General features: G+C 44.6%; 1 protein-coding gene across 1 annotated transcript in view; it reads left to right on the forward strand.

The window, feature by feature from the left end:
• Positions 1-2350: 2350 nt before the first annotated feature.
• The window catches only part of CTNNA1 (catenin alpha 1), a 114060-nt gene continuing 100712 nt past the window's right edge, over positions 2351-15698 (forward strand). The window contains exon 1 of the mRNA XM_053284941.1: positions 2351-2437. The gene's annotated coding sequence lies outside the window, so the exon portion shown is untranslated. The remainder of the gene's footprint in view (positions 2438-15698) is intronic.

Here is a 15698-nt window from a genome sequence, read left to right on the forward strand (position 1 = left end):
TGGGGCTGTTTATGATTTGGTAATAGTTAAGTAATGAACATTAGTAACTTTGTTCAATAAACTTAACAAAGCTACAGGAGCGGAGAGAGGCTGGCGGCGGCCCATGTTTGGCTGCCGCCACGGCCCCCTGACCCTGTCCCCCGCACCTGACGTCAGTTGCAGGGGGCATGGTCTCCCTCCCAAACAGGGCCGTGCGTGGCCCCGTTTAGAAGGGAGATTGGCCCATGCTGTGTTGGGCAGCGTGGGCCAGAGCGACTCTCCCTGCCTTTAAAGGCAGGGAGAGCCTTTCCAGCTATGCTGCCAACACAGTGCGGGTCGATCTCCCTCCCAAATGGGGCCACACGGCTCCATTTGGGAGATTGGCCCCGCTGCATTGGCAGCGAGGCCAGGAGCAGCTCTCCCTGCCTTTAAAAGAGCTGTGTGGCCCCGTTTGGGAATAACGCCCCCTGCGTCTGAAGTCAGATGCGAGGCGCGGCCCCTGGAGGGGGTGGCCCAGGTTCTTTAAACCCGTTTGCCCAATGGTGGCTCCGCCCCTGCAAACCTCAGTTGCCACTCTGTTACACTCCATTACACGTAGCCCAGTGGTTCTTTAATGGAAGTTATCCAGAAAACTTCCTGGAATGTGCAAAGCCACCATAACTTTCAAGAGAGGACTCCCAAAGCTAACTGGAGGGGGGCTGATGTAATGTGTATTTGTATATAAAGAAACAGCAGCTTCATTATTATTTGGAAACCATGTTTAGATCTTTTCGCTAACTGATGCTCCTACCTTAAAATTACACCTCTTAGAAAGTGTAGGAGCCACAATATAGTTAGCATGGATCAGGAGATTTTAATTTTTTTAAGAGTGTGGTGGGGGGAGGATTATGGGAAGAGATTAAGGGTGGGGGGAATTACACACTATGTTTTTCTTTTCTTTTTGCATACTGTTGCTTGTGATGTGAAAATCATTCCATAAACTAAACTGCTTAAAACAAACAAGCAAATGAAGAGCTTTCAGTCTTGATGGAGTGGGGGGTGGGTCACAGACAGAATATGAGATGGAGCTGAAACATCTGAGGTGTGGGTGCAGGGCCTCTCTCTGGGACAGCCTATGAGTGGCAGCCTGCAGAGGATTTGCTGCCTTGTAGGAGTGCACACGTTGCTTACCTTTACCTGGAAGAGGAGATCATGTAACTGTAATATTTACCATTTTGCATATGTAGCTATAAGAAAACTACTCTGCTTCGCATCACTGCGTAAATAGAAAACAGCCTCTCTCCACTGACCTCTTTGCAAACACTTCCCCCAAAGTCTATGATGCCTTTGTGTTCTTGTTTGTGATATTACCTAGATGCTCTCCTATTCTTCTTAATTCTCCAGTGGTCTGCCCTTTGCCTGTCTTTGTTACAAGGATATTTTATGGTATAAAAACCAGCAATGCTGTTGCAGATTGTAAAGTCTCTTTTAAAATATAAACATTCCCATTACAGGGATTGATGAATTGTTTCACTTTTCCTGCATGGCTACTGTGTTAAGTTTCCACAGGCAAAATGCCCTGGTGGATATGCTGTCAAAATACTTTGTGTTGTGCTGTTTGTGGAGGCCATGTTTCTCTATAAAACGCAAGTTTCCTATATTTCTGGCACACTGAAGGGGAAAAAGTTTAGCTTGGCAGCCTGGAACATTTTACTTCTAAAACTATTAATGAAAGATAGGCCACCTTAAAGATACATCAGTGGGGTCACTTGTCACATTTCGTTTTAAGGTCTTTCCTTTTGTTCCTGTGAAGGAATGAGGCCTGAACCTCCTCTTTTTGTATATAAGATTTCTGTATTTCAATTGCTTTGCTTACTCCCTATGTTAAAAAGCTGAGCAGGGGTCAACAGTTCATAGCTCCTGTTCTACAGTTTGGTTTTGGAGGGAGAAGAAATATACTAGTTTGATTTTGGAGGGAAGAGAGGGTTTGATTTGATTTGATTTGGTATGTTTTAAGAATGGAGGGAATTTAGGTTGTGTTGACTGGGTGATTTGGAAAAATGGGAGAGAAGTTGGAAAATAAAAGCAGGCTTGTCAGAGTAAGAAGGAGTAAGAGTGAAGATCAAGTGGACATCAGAGCATAGGCGGAACTGGGGGGGCAGGCAGGGTATGTGCCCTAGGTGCCACTGAGGTGGGGGCGCCACGCCAGTCCCTGCCACCCCCACCCCATTGCCCACCTGCCCAGCCCCAGGGCCCCTCAGACACTTGCCTCCAGCTCCGGCCTAGGATCGGAGCAGCCTGCAAACTGCAGAGCTCTTCTCTCCCCGCCTCTCAGGTGATCGGTGGGTGGGCGGGGCTTCCAGAGAGGCCTCCCTGTAGGCCTCCCTGAAGCCTGAACTCGAGTAGGCCCCAGCAAGCCCGGAAGGAGGCGGGCAGAGCTCCCTGCAACAGACCAGACCATCCAGCACAGCTTTTGCAGGTAGGCTGTGAATTCCTTTTTGTGGTTACCCCCGTATATAGGGATCTGCTTGCCATAGGACTTTGATATGGGTGGTGGGGCGAGACTGAGAAGTCTCTGAATATTTAATTTAAAACAGACTGAAAAATGTGTTGGCTTTAAAAACAAAAACTATCTAAGGCCTATAAGTGGCTTGTTTCATGTCAGAAAATTACAAAAACTTCTGGAACAAATATTTATTTATCCATTCATTCTTTCATTCATTTATAAATGCACTTATGTTCAAGTTGTTTTGCAACCCAGAAAGTCTGAGTGAGAACTGTGAAGCATGTGTTGTGCTTTTCTTTTCTTTTCTTTTTCTTGTGTGTGAACTGCTCCCCAATAACTTGCAGGGACTTCAGGGTAAATCTGGCCAACATGTGAATGCAGCACCTCCATTCCAGAGGAGATGTGTCTTAAAGCACTTTAAAAGCCTCGTGTGAAAAACCTCCTGGAATCAAACTTTACTGAATTTCTTCAGAATTCTGAGGGAAAAAACATAGGCTCACCCTGCATGGTTGAAAGTCTCCTTTGCTAATCTGCAGCGAGGGGGCCATTTTAATAATTAGCGTTGCTAGTGTGTTCTAGGCATTAAAAGTAGCACAAATATATAGTACTCAATGTATATCACGATATACTGTGAAGTGTGCATGTGTGTATTCAGTGAAATGTATTTCCAGGCAGCATACTTATTTTGAAATATCAGATTTAAATCCTTGGGGGCCTGGGGTGTGTGGAGGCCCTGGACTTTGAGGGGCTGGGAGCCCATTTTAAAATCTCATCTTGGCCCATTCCAACCTTGCTATGCCCCTGGCGGTCACTACACATGGGTTTCTGCACAACACCTGCGCAGAAGAAACTTCCATGTTGAAAATGCGTCTCTTGTAAATTGACCCTGAATTTTCCATCCACGACTGGGGTATCTGAGAGTTAGAGTCAATAATAAAAGAACAGCACACTGCTTGTGACAGGAAGGGGCAAATTACAATGATTTCTTAGTCTGGCAGGGGCTGGTTTTGGCCCTGGCAGAACTTGGCTGTCTGCTCCTGTTGCAAATGCCTCTGTCTAGTGTGGCAAACTAATGTATCCTCCTCCCTCTTGGTATCAAAGTAAGCACTGGTGTGGTTTATGCACATATACCCCATCATGAGTCAACAGTCATCATTTTTTCAGGTTTTGATCAACAACCATGTCTATATGGTACAGTGTTCCTTAGATATTGTTAACTACAAGTCCCATCATTCTTGTTTGGACAGGGGCTCAATTTCAGTGCTTGCCCTAGGCGCTATTTTCCCTAGTTACGCCTCTTCATCAGAGCTGGAAAGAGTTGCAGAGCTGGAGTAGGAAAGAAGGACTGAAAAGAGCTGCTGAGAATAAGGGCTGAAAAATCACTAGGAGAGAATCAGTCTCTCTGGAGAGCTGAATCATTCACCAGCGGTCTGGGATTGAACCCCAGAACTGTGAAGTGAGAGCAGGACCTAAGCCTAAACAAGGGACAATCCAGGTTTGCTGGAGAAGCTGAGGTGACTACAGAAGACTCTAGGTAAAGACTCTGAAGTTAGAGCCCAGTGTTAGGTCCATTTGGATGTGTGTTGATCACATGTGTTTATTTCTTCCTTGTGCTCATTTTGATGTGAATTCGGTTCGTCCCTGGGTCCGCCTTTAGCCAATCAAACAGACTCAGTGGGAATCTTTTTTGAGGCTTTATTGCACTGCAGTTGCAAGGTATTCAAGAGCTAATGGCTCCACATTGAATACAAATAGGTTACAGCTTGAGGTGTTCTTTTATACAATCAACAAAATGGATGCTGACACCCTAGACATAGTATACGTGGCAATAAAATGGTGGACTAAGTATCTAGTATGCATGCGAATGATTCATTGTTCATCTGGTGATTACTCCTTATTTGGTTACATCCTGTTTTCTTAACTGTCAGCAAAGAACAGTGAGAACCTTGTGAGAACCAAGTTTCTTAGATACAATTTAGTGGAGAGAGATAACGACGTTGATCATGAGAGGCCGTGATGTCCCTGAGCTGGGCTGGGGTTACTTTGAATTAGAATGTGGTATTCTGGGCAAACATGGAGTTTCTTTGGTTTTCTAAACACATCAATTTGGTTGCTGTTTTGGTACTGCATTTTCCAAAAGGAACTATTGTTTTAAATTGAAATATTTTCAAAGTGACTCTCCTAATTTTCCTTTTCAGTTTTCTTTTCACCAAACTCCTCATTTTGGAGAAGTTTCCTCTTCTGAAATTCAAAGTGTCTGTGTTAGACTTCCTTAGTGATTCTTTCCCCGCATGTATGCTGAATTTGATGGCACTAGGGTCACTGTTCCCTAAAGGGTCCATGACACTGACATCATGCACCAGGTCCTGGGTGCCACTCCAAGGTTGCCTTCTCTCTGGTTGGTTCCAAGACCAACTGTTCTAGGGCACAGTCATTCAGCGTTATCTAGAAATTTGATCTCTTTGTCATTACCTGACTGTGAATTTGCCCTATCTATGTGTGGGTTATTGAAGTCACCCATTATTATTGCCCTGCCTCTCCTTGATAGCAGGAGGGCCTTCCCCAGCCTTCCTACTTGCATTTCCAGCCAGTGTTCGCTGGATGGATGCATTTATTTCCCTTTCTCTTCCTCACTGGAGGGAGAGAAAGGGGAGTAAATGCAGCCAGCTGGCAAACGCCGGCTGGAAATGCATTTGGGAGAGCTCACAGGGCTCTCTTAAGCCAGGGCAAGGCCCACTTTGTGTGTGACATCATGTGCAAAGGGGTGTGGCCCTGGCTCTAGAGAGCCCATTTGATCTCTCCCAAGCTCAAATCCCTCCCTCCAGTGAGGGAGAGAAAGGGAAATAAATGCATCCAGTGAGCAAACGCTGGCAGGAAATCAGCTTGGGAGGGCTGAGGTGGGCCCTCTGGCTATCGGGCCAGGCCCCCTTGGCTGTGATGTCACACGCATGGATGTCACACATGGGGGCCATCAGTGGGAGGGACACAGATCTCCCCACTGGCTATGCCCCTGGATCTAATTTGACGTTGAATCTATCTAAACCATTTTAAATGTCTGAACTGATTAAAAAAACACTCTTTTAAAGTTAGTGAGGTCATTCACACAATCAAAAACTGTCCTAGCTGGGTTTGGGAGCTGTGTGTGCTCCCAGTTTCCGGTTGTGCAGAAGCAAGGTAGGAGGAAAACCTGAGTAGAAGCGATTGTGTGGAAGCATGGTAGGAGGAAAACCTGGGCAGCTTTTCCTCCTCCTTTGCTTTCATGCAATCACTTCTACCCAGGTTTTCCTTTTACCTTGCTTCCACACAACCAAAAATTAGGAGCACACACAGCTCCCAAACCTGGGTAGGACAGTTTTTGATTGCGTGAATGACCTCAGTGACTGAACCAGAACTGAACTGTAGAGTAAAAATACTGATCAACCTGAACTGAATTCAGGGGGCCCATTCGAACATCAAGTGAAACAGAGGGTAGGCTTACCCAAGGTAAACTCAGAAGCCAAAAATCATACCACAGATGTTCCAGCTGCTGCAGTTCCATTGCCTCCACCTGCAATCCCCCCACTCTTCCTCCAAGCGCATCACTTGCCTGCAATGATTGAGCATGTGCAGAAGCCAAGGTGGCGTCCGCACATGCTCAGATGCCTTTTCCTTCCCAACACTGCCCAAAGGCTGCTGGGAACAGGCAACCTTCTGTTCCCAGCATGATGCAGCTGGGCAAACAGAGAGCCTGGCTGCTGAATAAAAACAGCACCACTGGCGTGGGGGGCGGAGGAGCCAGGGAGGCGTCGGTAAGACCTGTCTTCCTCCTTCCAAATTGCCCATTTACCCTCTACCAGAACGATTTGGCTGTGGCAGCTTGGAGCATTTCGGCATCTTGAAACAGAGGTGTCAAAACGCTTTGAGCACATCTCTACTTTCTGGGTTTGCTCCAGTTACAGAAGTTGTAAATGTATCAGAATAACCTGTCTCTTTCGAACACCTATATATTCTGGTGGACTCTGAATTCCTTTGTTGCTGCTCAGAGGGCCAGACTACATATAATGTTCAGTCTACTGACCGATGGGTTTTAAAAGGAAGTGGATGTGAACAAGCAGATTTGGGGCAGGCAATTTGTTTCTGGAACATGGCACACGGAGAGCAGGGCTAATCCTCTCTACAGCTATTTGTAGCAAATAGCTGCTTTGTGGGCAATCTCTTCAGCGGCGGGGTGTATGTGTGTTGTGTTTCATGGGGAAATGCAAAGTGTTAACCACCTCCCTCCTCAGATACCACGGTCCTGAGCTAGGTTGCCCTCCCAACCTGTGGCTGGTTTTGACAAAAGGGGCACTTTTGGTCCACTTCCTTGGGCTTGACATTGCATGTAATTTATCCTTTAAAACTATCTTGGATGATAATTCATTTCTCAGATAGATACTGCAATCTGTAGGCTTTCTAAAGGTAAAGTTGTTCTGTCGAGTTGGTGTCGTCTACTCCTGGCAACCACAGAGCCCTGTGGTTGTCTTTGGTAGAATTCAAGAGGGGGTTACCATTGCCAATATGAGATTATGCCTTTCAACACCTTCCTATATTGCTGCTGCCTGATCTATGTGTTTCCCATAGTCTGGGGAACATACCAGCAAGGATTCAAACCAACAGCCTCCTGCTCTCTACACAAGTTACTTCCCTGCTGCACCATTAGCTAGGCTTTCTACATATCATAATATCAAGAGATTTTCCTGATGCACACATCCAGATAATTGCTTATTTCTATTGATATAAAATAATTCATCACTCATTTATTACCTGTAAATGAAAATAAGGGCTTCTCCTCGTACCACCAGCAGCAGCAGCAGCAGCAGCCCACAGATTGCAAAGTTTTAAATTCTTTTTGTGTGTGTGCCCTAGTTGGTACACCAGCAGCATATATTAGAGGAAAAGTGGGATTTATGCCTATAAAGTGTTGTACTCTCATGCCATCTATTATATATTACCATAAACTCCTCAATGGCTGATCATACATTATCTGAAATGGTTCCTGGAACAAAAAAAGATAAATCAAGAAATAATTGGGCATCCCACTACAATCTTAAAATGCAAACATTTGACATCAATCCCTAAAATTTAAGACACTGGAGTCCACACAAGGCAAAAAAAAAAGTTTATTAAAAATAGATTAAGGGATTATTCTTCTAATCAAGACATGGAATCAATTTGAGCAACTTTTATTTTCACCATATCACTGCCTTATTGAAACTGATCATGCCCTTGGGAGCAAGTTTCATGATTTAATTTCCACATCCCTCTGTAATGCAATTTTTTTTAACCATTGAGATGCCAAATTATGTCCCCTTAATCTCTTGAGGGGCAATACCAGAAATTTCAAACAGAACAATGTTAATCGCCTCTTGGTGAAACTCAGGGAAGAGAGAATGCTTGTCACATTGTGCTCCATCCAGCAGTGTACATAAAACCTTTGGGAGAAATTCATTGAAAAACTGTGAGCGGACTTGACCAATTCAGATGATTTAGCAAACCTAGCTTTATTTCTTGTCTAATCGAGAAAAATACGTCATATATAGTTACAAGGTCCACCACATCAGCATGGAAACAGCAAACAACATTTGTTGAAATGAATGTCATTGCCTTAAAAATATGCATCTGAATTCATTCTTTGCCTTCTCTTCTGTATTAATGATTTGGATTTCATCTTGCTGATTATAATGATTTTATTGGTTCAGATCCCCTACCCCTTTTCTTCCAAGAGGCTCCCCAGGGCAAGGGCTATATGGTCTGAAACATGTTCAGGATTGTGGACACATAGTTGCTTCAGGAAATCTCCTGGGTGCCTCTCATAGTCCTCGCATGTGTGTTTGGTGTCTTTTCCCCTTCTTCCGTAGCTTGGAATAGAATACAAGATTACTCATTGATCTTCGGCTGTTTGGCACACTACAGGTCACATGATAAAAGGCAACAGAGGACCTAGGGGAGGGGCAGGGCTTGGAACATAGGAAGCTGCCATATACCGAGTCAGACCACTGGTCCATCTAGCTCAGTATTGTCTACACAAACTGGCAGCAGCTTCTCCAAGGTTGCAGGCAGGAATCCCTCTCAGCCCTATCTTGGAGATGCCAGGGAGGGAACTTGGAACCTAGATGCTCTTCCCGGAGCAGCTCCATCACACATTTGGTCTCCCATTCATATGCAACCATGGCAGACCCTGCTTAGCAAAGGAGACAAGTCATGCTTCCTACCACATGACCAGCTCGCCTCCCATCTGGTATGGGAGTGCACTGGTATGAGAGCACTGGTTTAATCTTTCTATGGGCAGGTCTAAAATTTACTGGGAACACAGTGCTGCCACAGAAAAACTGCAGTCCCATATCAAACTTTCTCCCTGTAGATTTAGATACACTTTCTCATGCTATGAATGAGTTTCCTTGCTGCTGCTCTACTCATTGGGTACTACTGGAGACTAGAGTTTGATGATACCATAATACAGGTAACTGTGCCTAACTACTACGGGGGAGAAGAAGGTGCTGCAAGCCCTGTGTCAAGCTTAACGTACCGTTCCACCCAAAGTCCCCCTCTTGTCAGTGATGGCTAGCATAAAGGACCATCCCTTTGAAGACAGTGAAATGTTCTGAATGTATAAGCAGTTCTGAAAAGGGAATAAACAGTAGCTGAACTCATTAGAAATATGCATCTTCTTATGATAAATTGGAAAGGCTCCCAAATATAATTCTTCTTAGAGCTATTTTTAGGTTTTCCCAAGTATACATCCGTGGTGCTTCTTAGAATGGAAATGTTACTCATGATTATGGAAGTGTTTTCCACACACCTTGAATTACTAGTTTGTAATTAAATCAGTGGAAGAGGGGAGCTAGTTTAGGCAATCTCCAAGAGATGAGTTCTGTAGACCATTTTAAAAGGCGCAAAAGTAACTTCAAAAACAAAACTACCAATTTAGTCTTATGGCTTTCCTCGGATATATTCCACAGATATGCAATTAGCAGCAGCTAAAAATAGGCTAAAGGATGTTTGGGTGCAGTCTGACTTATCCTTGATCTCAGAGGCTAAAGCAGCCCCTTCGAATCATATGTTCAAATTCAATCAGGTCTTCAGCAGTGGATCTCAATGTTTTCATTTAGGAAGGCACAGTCTCTTGAGTTACAGCAGACGTCTTCTGCTGTTCTAAGTGGTCAGGAATATTCCATTCAGTTTGGAGCTGTGTATTTGTGGAGAGGACATGGTTGAGGATTTACTTCATTACTTGTTGATTTGGCCCAGTTATCAAGAGGTAAAAGACACAGGTGCCTGAAACGACAATGTTCTGGTATTGCTTATTATTGGCAAAACAACAAACATTGAATTTCTCTTGGCAAATAGGTAAATAAATGAAAGGTGTCCTAAGCTTTTGTGCCAACACCTCGATGTAAAAAATTATTTGGGGAGCATGTGGTGGATTGATTGTCTTAATTATTAAAAGATGTTTCAGCTAAACGGGGGGGGGGGTTGTAACTTTTGTACAACCCATTGTCTGGGTTACTCATTTTGTTACAAGCCATTGTCTAAATAAGATTTATACAGATGTAGTAAACTTTTATCTCCTACACAAACATAACCATACAGTGTAACCTAGAATCAGTTGCTACCTTCTTTGCTCTAAAATTAAAATAGGCCCTAAGGAGACTATTAATGCACAAGACAAGTATGGACCCGCAACAAGATGTCACAGTATATCCCTGGTGTGCATGTATTACCTGAGTCTGTGGATGACCTTAATGAAAAAACAAAAGTTAGCAACAAAGACAGTAGTCCCTGCTTTCAACTCGAGTCACTTCATTTGCAATTTGTTTTTCTGTTTCTGGATGCTTTTGTGGGGGGCACTGGTGTTCATACCCAGCTCCTTTTCAAACCCCTTCCCCCTCAAAAACACAAAGCTGTGAAATAGCTGGTAAGGAAACAAACGTTTTACACTTTCCTGCCTCAGAAGCAAAAAGGGTTGTGACTTTCTTGAGGGCATATTCTCCACTGATAAAATCTTCTGCTCTTTTTGTTCAAGCCTTTGTTTACCCTCCTCTCCAGAGAGTTCCATTACCCCCACCCACCTGCTTGTCTGTTAAACTGAACTCTGAGCCCATGGACATTCCATCCTATAGACGGACATGGGGGCAGTTGGGGAGGTTGGTCCCCTTTGGGGGGTTTTCCTTCAGATTTTTTGAACTTAAATGTATTTGCAGGTCACCTTACATCTGCCAGTACCTCCCAGTTACTCACAGGCACTCAGTTTATCCATCCATGGTTCATAACATTCCTAACTCTTTTGGAAATAGATATGATGGCTATGAGAGCATCTCTAATTGAGACACTAAGGCTGTTTTCCTGCCTAAACTTTTCAAAATGTTAATAGTTTCCTTTACATTTCCCTGGTGTGATGTGACTGCTACTACCTCAGTGGTTGCTCCCACCAGGAATAGTTTAAGAACTTCCATATGTAATTTCACCTTACAGCATATTTATATAATAGATGATGCCCTCCCACTGCACGTTACTTCATTGATTGATTGAGTGTATTCCTATACTGCCTGATATAGAAATCTCCAGGCGGTGTTACAGTAATCCCTTAGAGAGAAGGGTGATGCTAGAATGAAACCTAGTGTGGTGGCATCATGGAGCTCAAGTCTCTCTTGGAACACAGGCACCAATCTTTGGACCACTGGGAATGGCACTTTATGATGCTGCCAGCCTCAGCTGCTTGAATGACAAAAGGGGAACATAAATAGGCTTTCTTTGCATTTCTGGTTATATCCATGTCTTTATTCTGGTTTTTCTTAATTGTCCTTAACTGACCAGTCTGGACAGCGATCAGTCCAGGGGCTGATCTTATCTATAGGGAAAGTGGGCAGCGCTCACAACAAACAAGAAATATTTACATACCGCTTTTCAACAAAAGTTCCCAAAATGGTTTACACAGAGGAAACAATAATAAAGTAATAAGATGGATCCCTGTCCCCAAAGGGCTAACAGTCTACAAAGAAACATAAGACAGACACCATCAACAGCCACTGGAGGGAAGCTGTGCTGGGGTGGGATAGGGCCAGTTGCTCTCCCCGTGAAAAATAGAAGAGTATCACAACTTAAAAATAGAAGAGTATCACAAAGGTGCCTCTTTGCTCAGTTAACAGGGGACAACTGTCTCAGTCAGCCATGTTGTCTCTGCCTCCATTTTGTGTGCCTACTGCTTCCCTCTGTTGTTCAGTGCTGCTTTTGCCTAAAGCCTGCTGCTGCTTTAAGAGTTGTGAGGTAGGAGATGGTAGCACCAACCTCAAAGAACAAATGAAAAGCCCCAGATATTTTAAAATATTAATATTAATAAGGCAGCAGCCAATAAGCATGCTCACTTTTGTTTTTTCAAAGTGGGTGGTCCTAGGACCACCCTATAAACCAATCAGAGAGCGACTAGGCTGATTGACTCCTCAGGTATCCACAGTGCCCAGAGGGTGGGGAAGTCTTTTAGCTACTCAGAAGAATCCAATCACCATTTTGGTTAGAGAGCATGTAGGCTGGCTGGCTTTTGATAAATCTGATCTTTTGCTGGCTTCTTTGTTTACATTTGTGTGGAAGAATGCAACCTCTGCTTTCTCTCCCTTTCTCTCTGAACTGTATGCAAAGTATTATGGTCCATTCCCAAAATGACATGCCATAAAACACTGGAAGGAACAGCAAACTGTAAGACTTGACTAATTAGATTAGAAACTGACATGAGAAGCCAGAAAATTTATTTAAGGCATATGGATGGATTTCTGAGTCTAAACTGCTTTCCAAATAATTGCATGATGGGCTTTCCGTGTGGGTGTGGTGTATGTGAAGGAGTGGATTCTGTTGGAAGGAAAATAATTTTAAAATTCCATTTGCTATGCAGAGAACTAACCAGGGTTTTCTCTGAATTGTGGCCAGTATATATAACATTTAATATGTTCATTGGGGGTCATGGTTCATTGGACAAAAATTAAGGAAATGGTCTCTCTAAAAACCATTTGTTGCTTGCTAGGATGGGCACCCAGGCTAAGTGGTGGGCACCCAAGGCAGGCAGAGAGTGACACCAAGCTGTGCAGCAGGCATGGGGTAGGGAGAGGGTATCCTTATGCATTGTTACTTTCCATGGTGCCCTCTAAGTTACAGAAGATGGTTCATAGCTGCAGCAAGCATCACTGAAAAATGCTTGCTGTGATATTTCTTTTATTTATTTATGCATTTTTGAAATAGGTAGGCAGAGCTGCCCTTGTAACTTCAGAATGCAGTTGTTCCCCACTTTTGTAGCTAGAATCTACTGTATCTGTGACTTATATATATTTATATGTATAGCCTTTGCTTCCTCCAAGAAGCCCAGAGTGGTGCACATGATTATATTTATCCTCCCAACAGCCCTATGAGGAAGATTATGCTGAGAGATAAGTGACTGTCTCAGAGTTACCCAGTAAGTTTCATGGCTGAATGGGGATTTGGATTTCCCCAGTCTAGTCCAGCACACTAACTACTGTACCACTCTGGCTCAGAGTTCGTTCTTGTTGTTTATTATTATTTATTTAATTTATATACCTCCTGACTCCAAAGGCTCTAGGTGGTTTACAAAAATAAATACAATAAAAACAAAATAAAACAAACTGTTAAAAACAGCAATTTGAAACATTCAGAGATTACTAAAAGCCTGGCTGGAAAAATGTGTTTTAAAGGCTCTTTGAAGGCTGGCAAAGATGTTAAACCATGAATGTCTATAGGGAGCTGTAGCGGATTAAAGACTGTCTCAGAGCAAGCTCACGTAAGGGAAAGAAATGCTGAATCATCCCTTCTGAGCTGTATGACTAGGCTTCTCCTAAAACTCTTATTTATTTTTGTTAGGTTCAAAAATGGCTGCCGCCACCACCCCTCAGTTCAACAGAGCTTGACCCTCCCTGGGCATGGGGTGGAATCCCAGGGAAAACTCTCCTTATTCAGCTATTAGATAAGTACAAAAATCTTCCACATGTATGCCTGCACGTGGTGAGAAAACTGATAGCTGCTGAATGCCTGAGATGTGTTTGCATCAGAGAACCCCCACTTCAGCCCCCACTTCTCCTGAGTTAAAAAAAACTCACTCAGTGAGGCTTGTAAAAGAAAATAACAAACAGAAAAAAGTTTTATTCAAATGCTAAAGACTGCTTTCGTCTGAGGCTTTCTCCACTTTTAGTTACAGGTAAAAATATACAGTGAGGCGCTTCACACAATTGGTGTGAAGCGCCTGAGGGGGTTCTGTGGGGAGAGCAGGATTAGTCTGCTCTCTCCGCAGCCGCTCATAGCTGGGCAGCCAGATCGGCCACCCACATGACTGTCGGTTCCGTCATGGAACCGACAGGGGTGGTGGGGATCGGGGGCCACGCGACCCCCCAAAGTTCCAGGATGCCCCGCGCAAGTGCACAGGACATCCTGGAGAGACCTCCGAACTTGGGAGGCTGCTTGCAGTCTCCCGGCGGGGGTCTCCTCATGTGTTGCCATGGTGTGGGGCCGCGCCATGGCGGCACACGACCAGGAAACCCGGGTTAGCGGAGTGCTCGCTCTGCTAACCTGGGCTAAGGGGAGGGCTACTTTGGCGGGCTAGCTGCCAGGGAACCACCGGGTGTCAGCAATCTGGCCACCCAGAAGGGAAATCCAGGAAGATAGTCCACAATACAAACTGGGCTGCAGAAACGAAACACGGCTTGGAATAGTTCTTTAGATCAGTCTCGGGCTGAAAGCTGTCGACACGAGGGTTGACAAATGTTGTCTTCCAGCAGCTAACAGAAAGCTGCTGACGTGCTCTATAGTCCAAGCCGATAACTCTCAGCTGGCAGGGATTCAAGGCTTATCAGCCCTCTGCAAGAGGCGTTTACTCCTCCTGATAGTTTCCAGCTGTGCTCTCCGCCTTGTGACACGCCGTTGCTGTGGAGTCAGTGGGGGTTGCCTGCACAGCTCATCTTCTAGTCTGTCCGTCGCTGTCTCTGCTGCCTCAGACTGCTGTGCCTGCTCTGACTGCTGTGCCTGCTCTGAAACATCAGCCGGACCTTCCTCAGCAGTCTCTTGGGAACTGACAGCTGGGCTCTGCCCCTCAGGCACCCCTGCATCGGCTGAAAGGCCGTCAGCTTCCCCTTCCTCCTTGCTATCTGAGATCGAGGGCGTGACACTGGGCTTCTTTAGCCCAGTTTTCCCCCATTATGAGAATAGTCTCAGTAGGTCACAAGAATACTTCAAAAAGCACCCTGAATGATGTTGGGGTGGCACACTTTTAAAATAGTGGTTGCCCAGTTGCAAGGAACAGGTATGTAGGAAAATACAAAAGCACCTTTAAAAGCTTACAGAGTCTTTTGCAACGCCCTGGCTGGATGGGCGAAGGCTAGTGTTTCTTAGTTTAGTTACATTACAGGTAAACAATAATAGACCAATATCAGGGATATACAAAACACACACCAAAGAAACAGAAAGTCTAACACAAAATCTGACTAAACAAATTTCCCTAGACTAAACTTCCTGAAGCCAAAGCCCTGGCTTCCTTTGTCTTGAACTCACCAAAGTCCTGTTTGAGAATCAAGCCTGCAGTTCTGTCTTCCCAGAGCTGCAGTCATCCTCCGATAGCCATCCTCCCTGGCCACATGTGTTCTTCTCTGCACACCCAGCCAACAAAGAAACTCTCTTTCCCAATGGCGCTCTAGGTCCCACCCACCTGGTGTGCTGATTGGCTGAACCCTGGAGTTCACCCGCCTGTCAGTCAGGACAGGGTTCACTTCCAGTGAACTCTTTAGGGGAGGGGTGGCTGATCACTATAGGAGTGCTATACGACTAATAGTCTATACTACTATTAGTAGTATTCTTCATTTTTTAAATAATCAGGCAGACAGAGCTACCCTGGTAACTTCAGAATGCATTTACTCTCCACAGAAGCAGCCTTTTGTAGCTGGTCTATGCTTGACTTGTGGCTTGTACAGTTCTCGTTCTGTGTGTGTGTGTGTGTGTGTTTATGTTTTGATCCTGCTGTGTTAGATACAATTCTACACACTACTGTAGTCCTGTTAAGCCTATACACCAACTGGATGTTTTCCATATTTCCCTGTATCTCTGCTGTTGAGCAATAGAGATCTGTGTGCATGTGTGTTTGTATTTTGATCCCACTCATTAGCTACAAATCTACTCTTTGCCAATTATTGCTAAGGCACCTGCCTAGCCCTGGCTCCAGCACCACAGCTGC

Source organism: Hemicordylus capensis, chromosome 1 (assembly GCF_027244095.1).
Source record: "Hemicordylus capensis ecotype Gifberg chromosome 1, rHemCap1.1.pri, whole genome shotgun sequence".
Lineage (NCBI taxonomy): Eukaryota > Metazoa > Chordata > Lepidosauria > Squamata > Cordylidae > Hemicordylus > Hemicordylus capensis.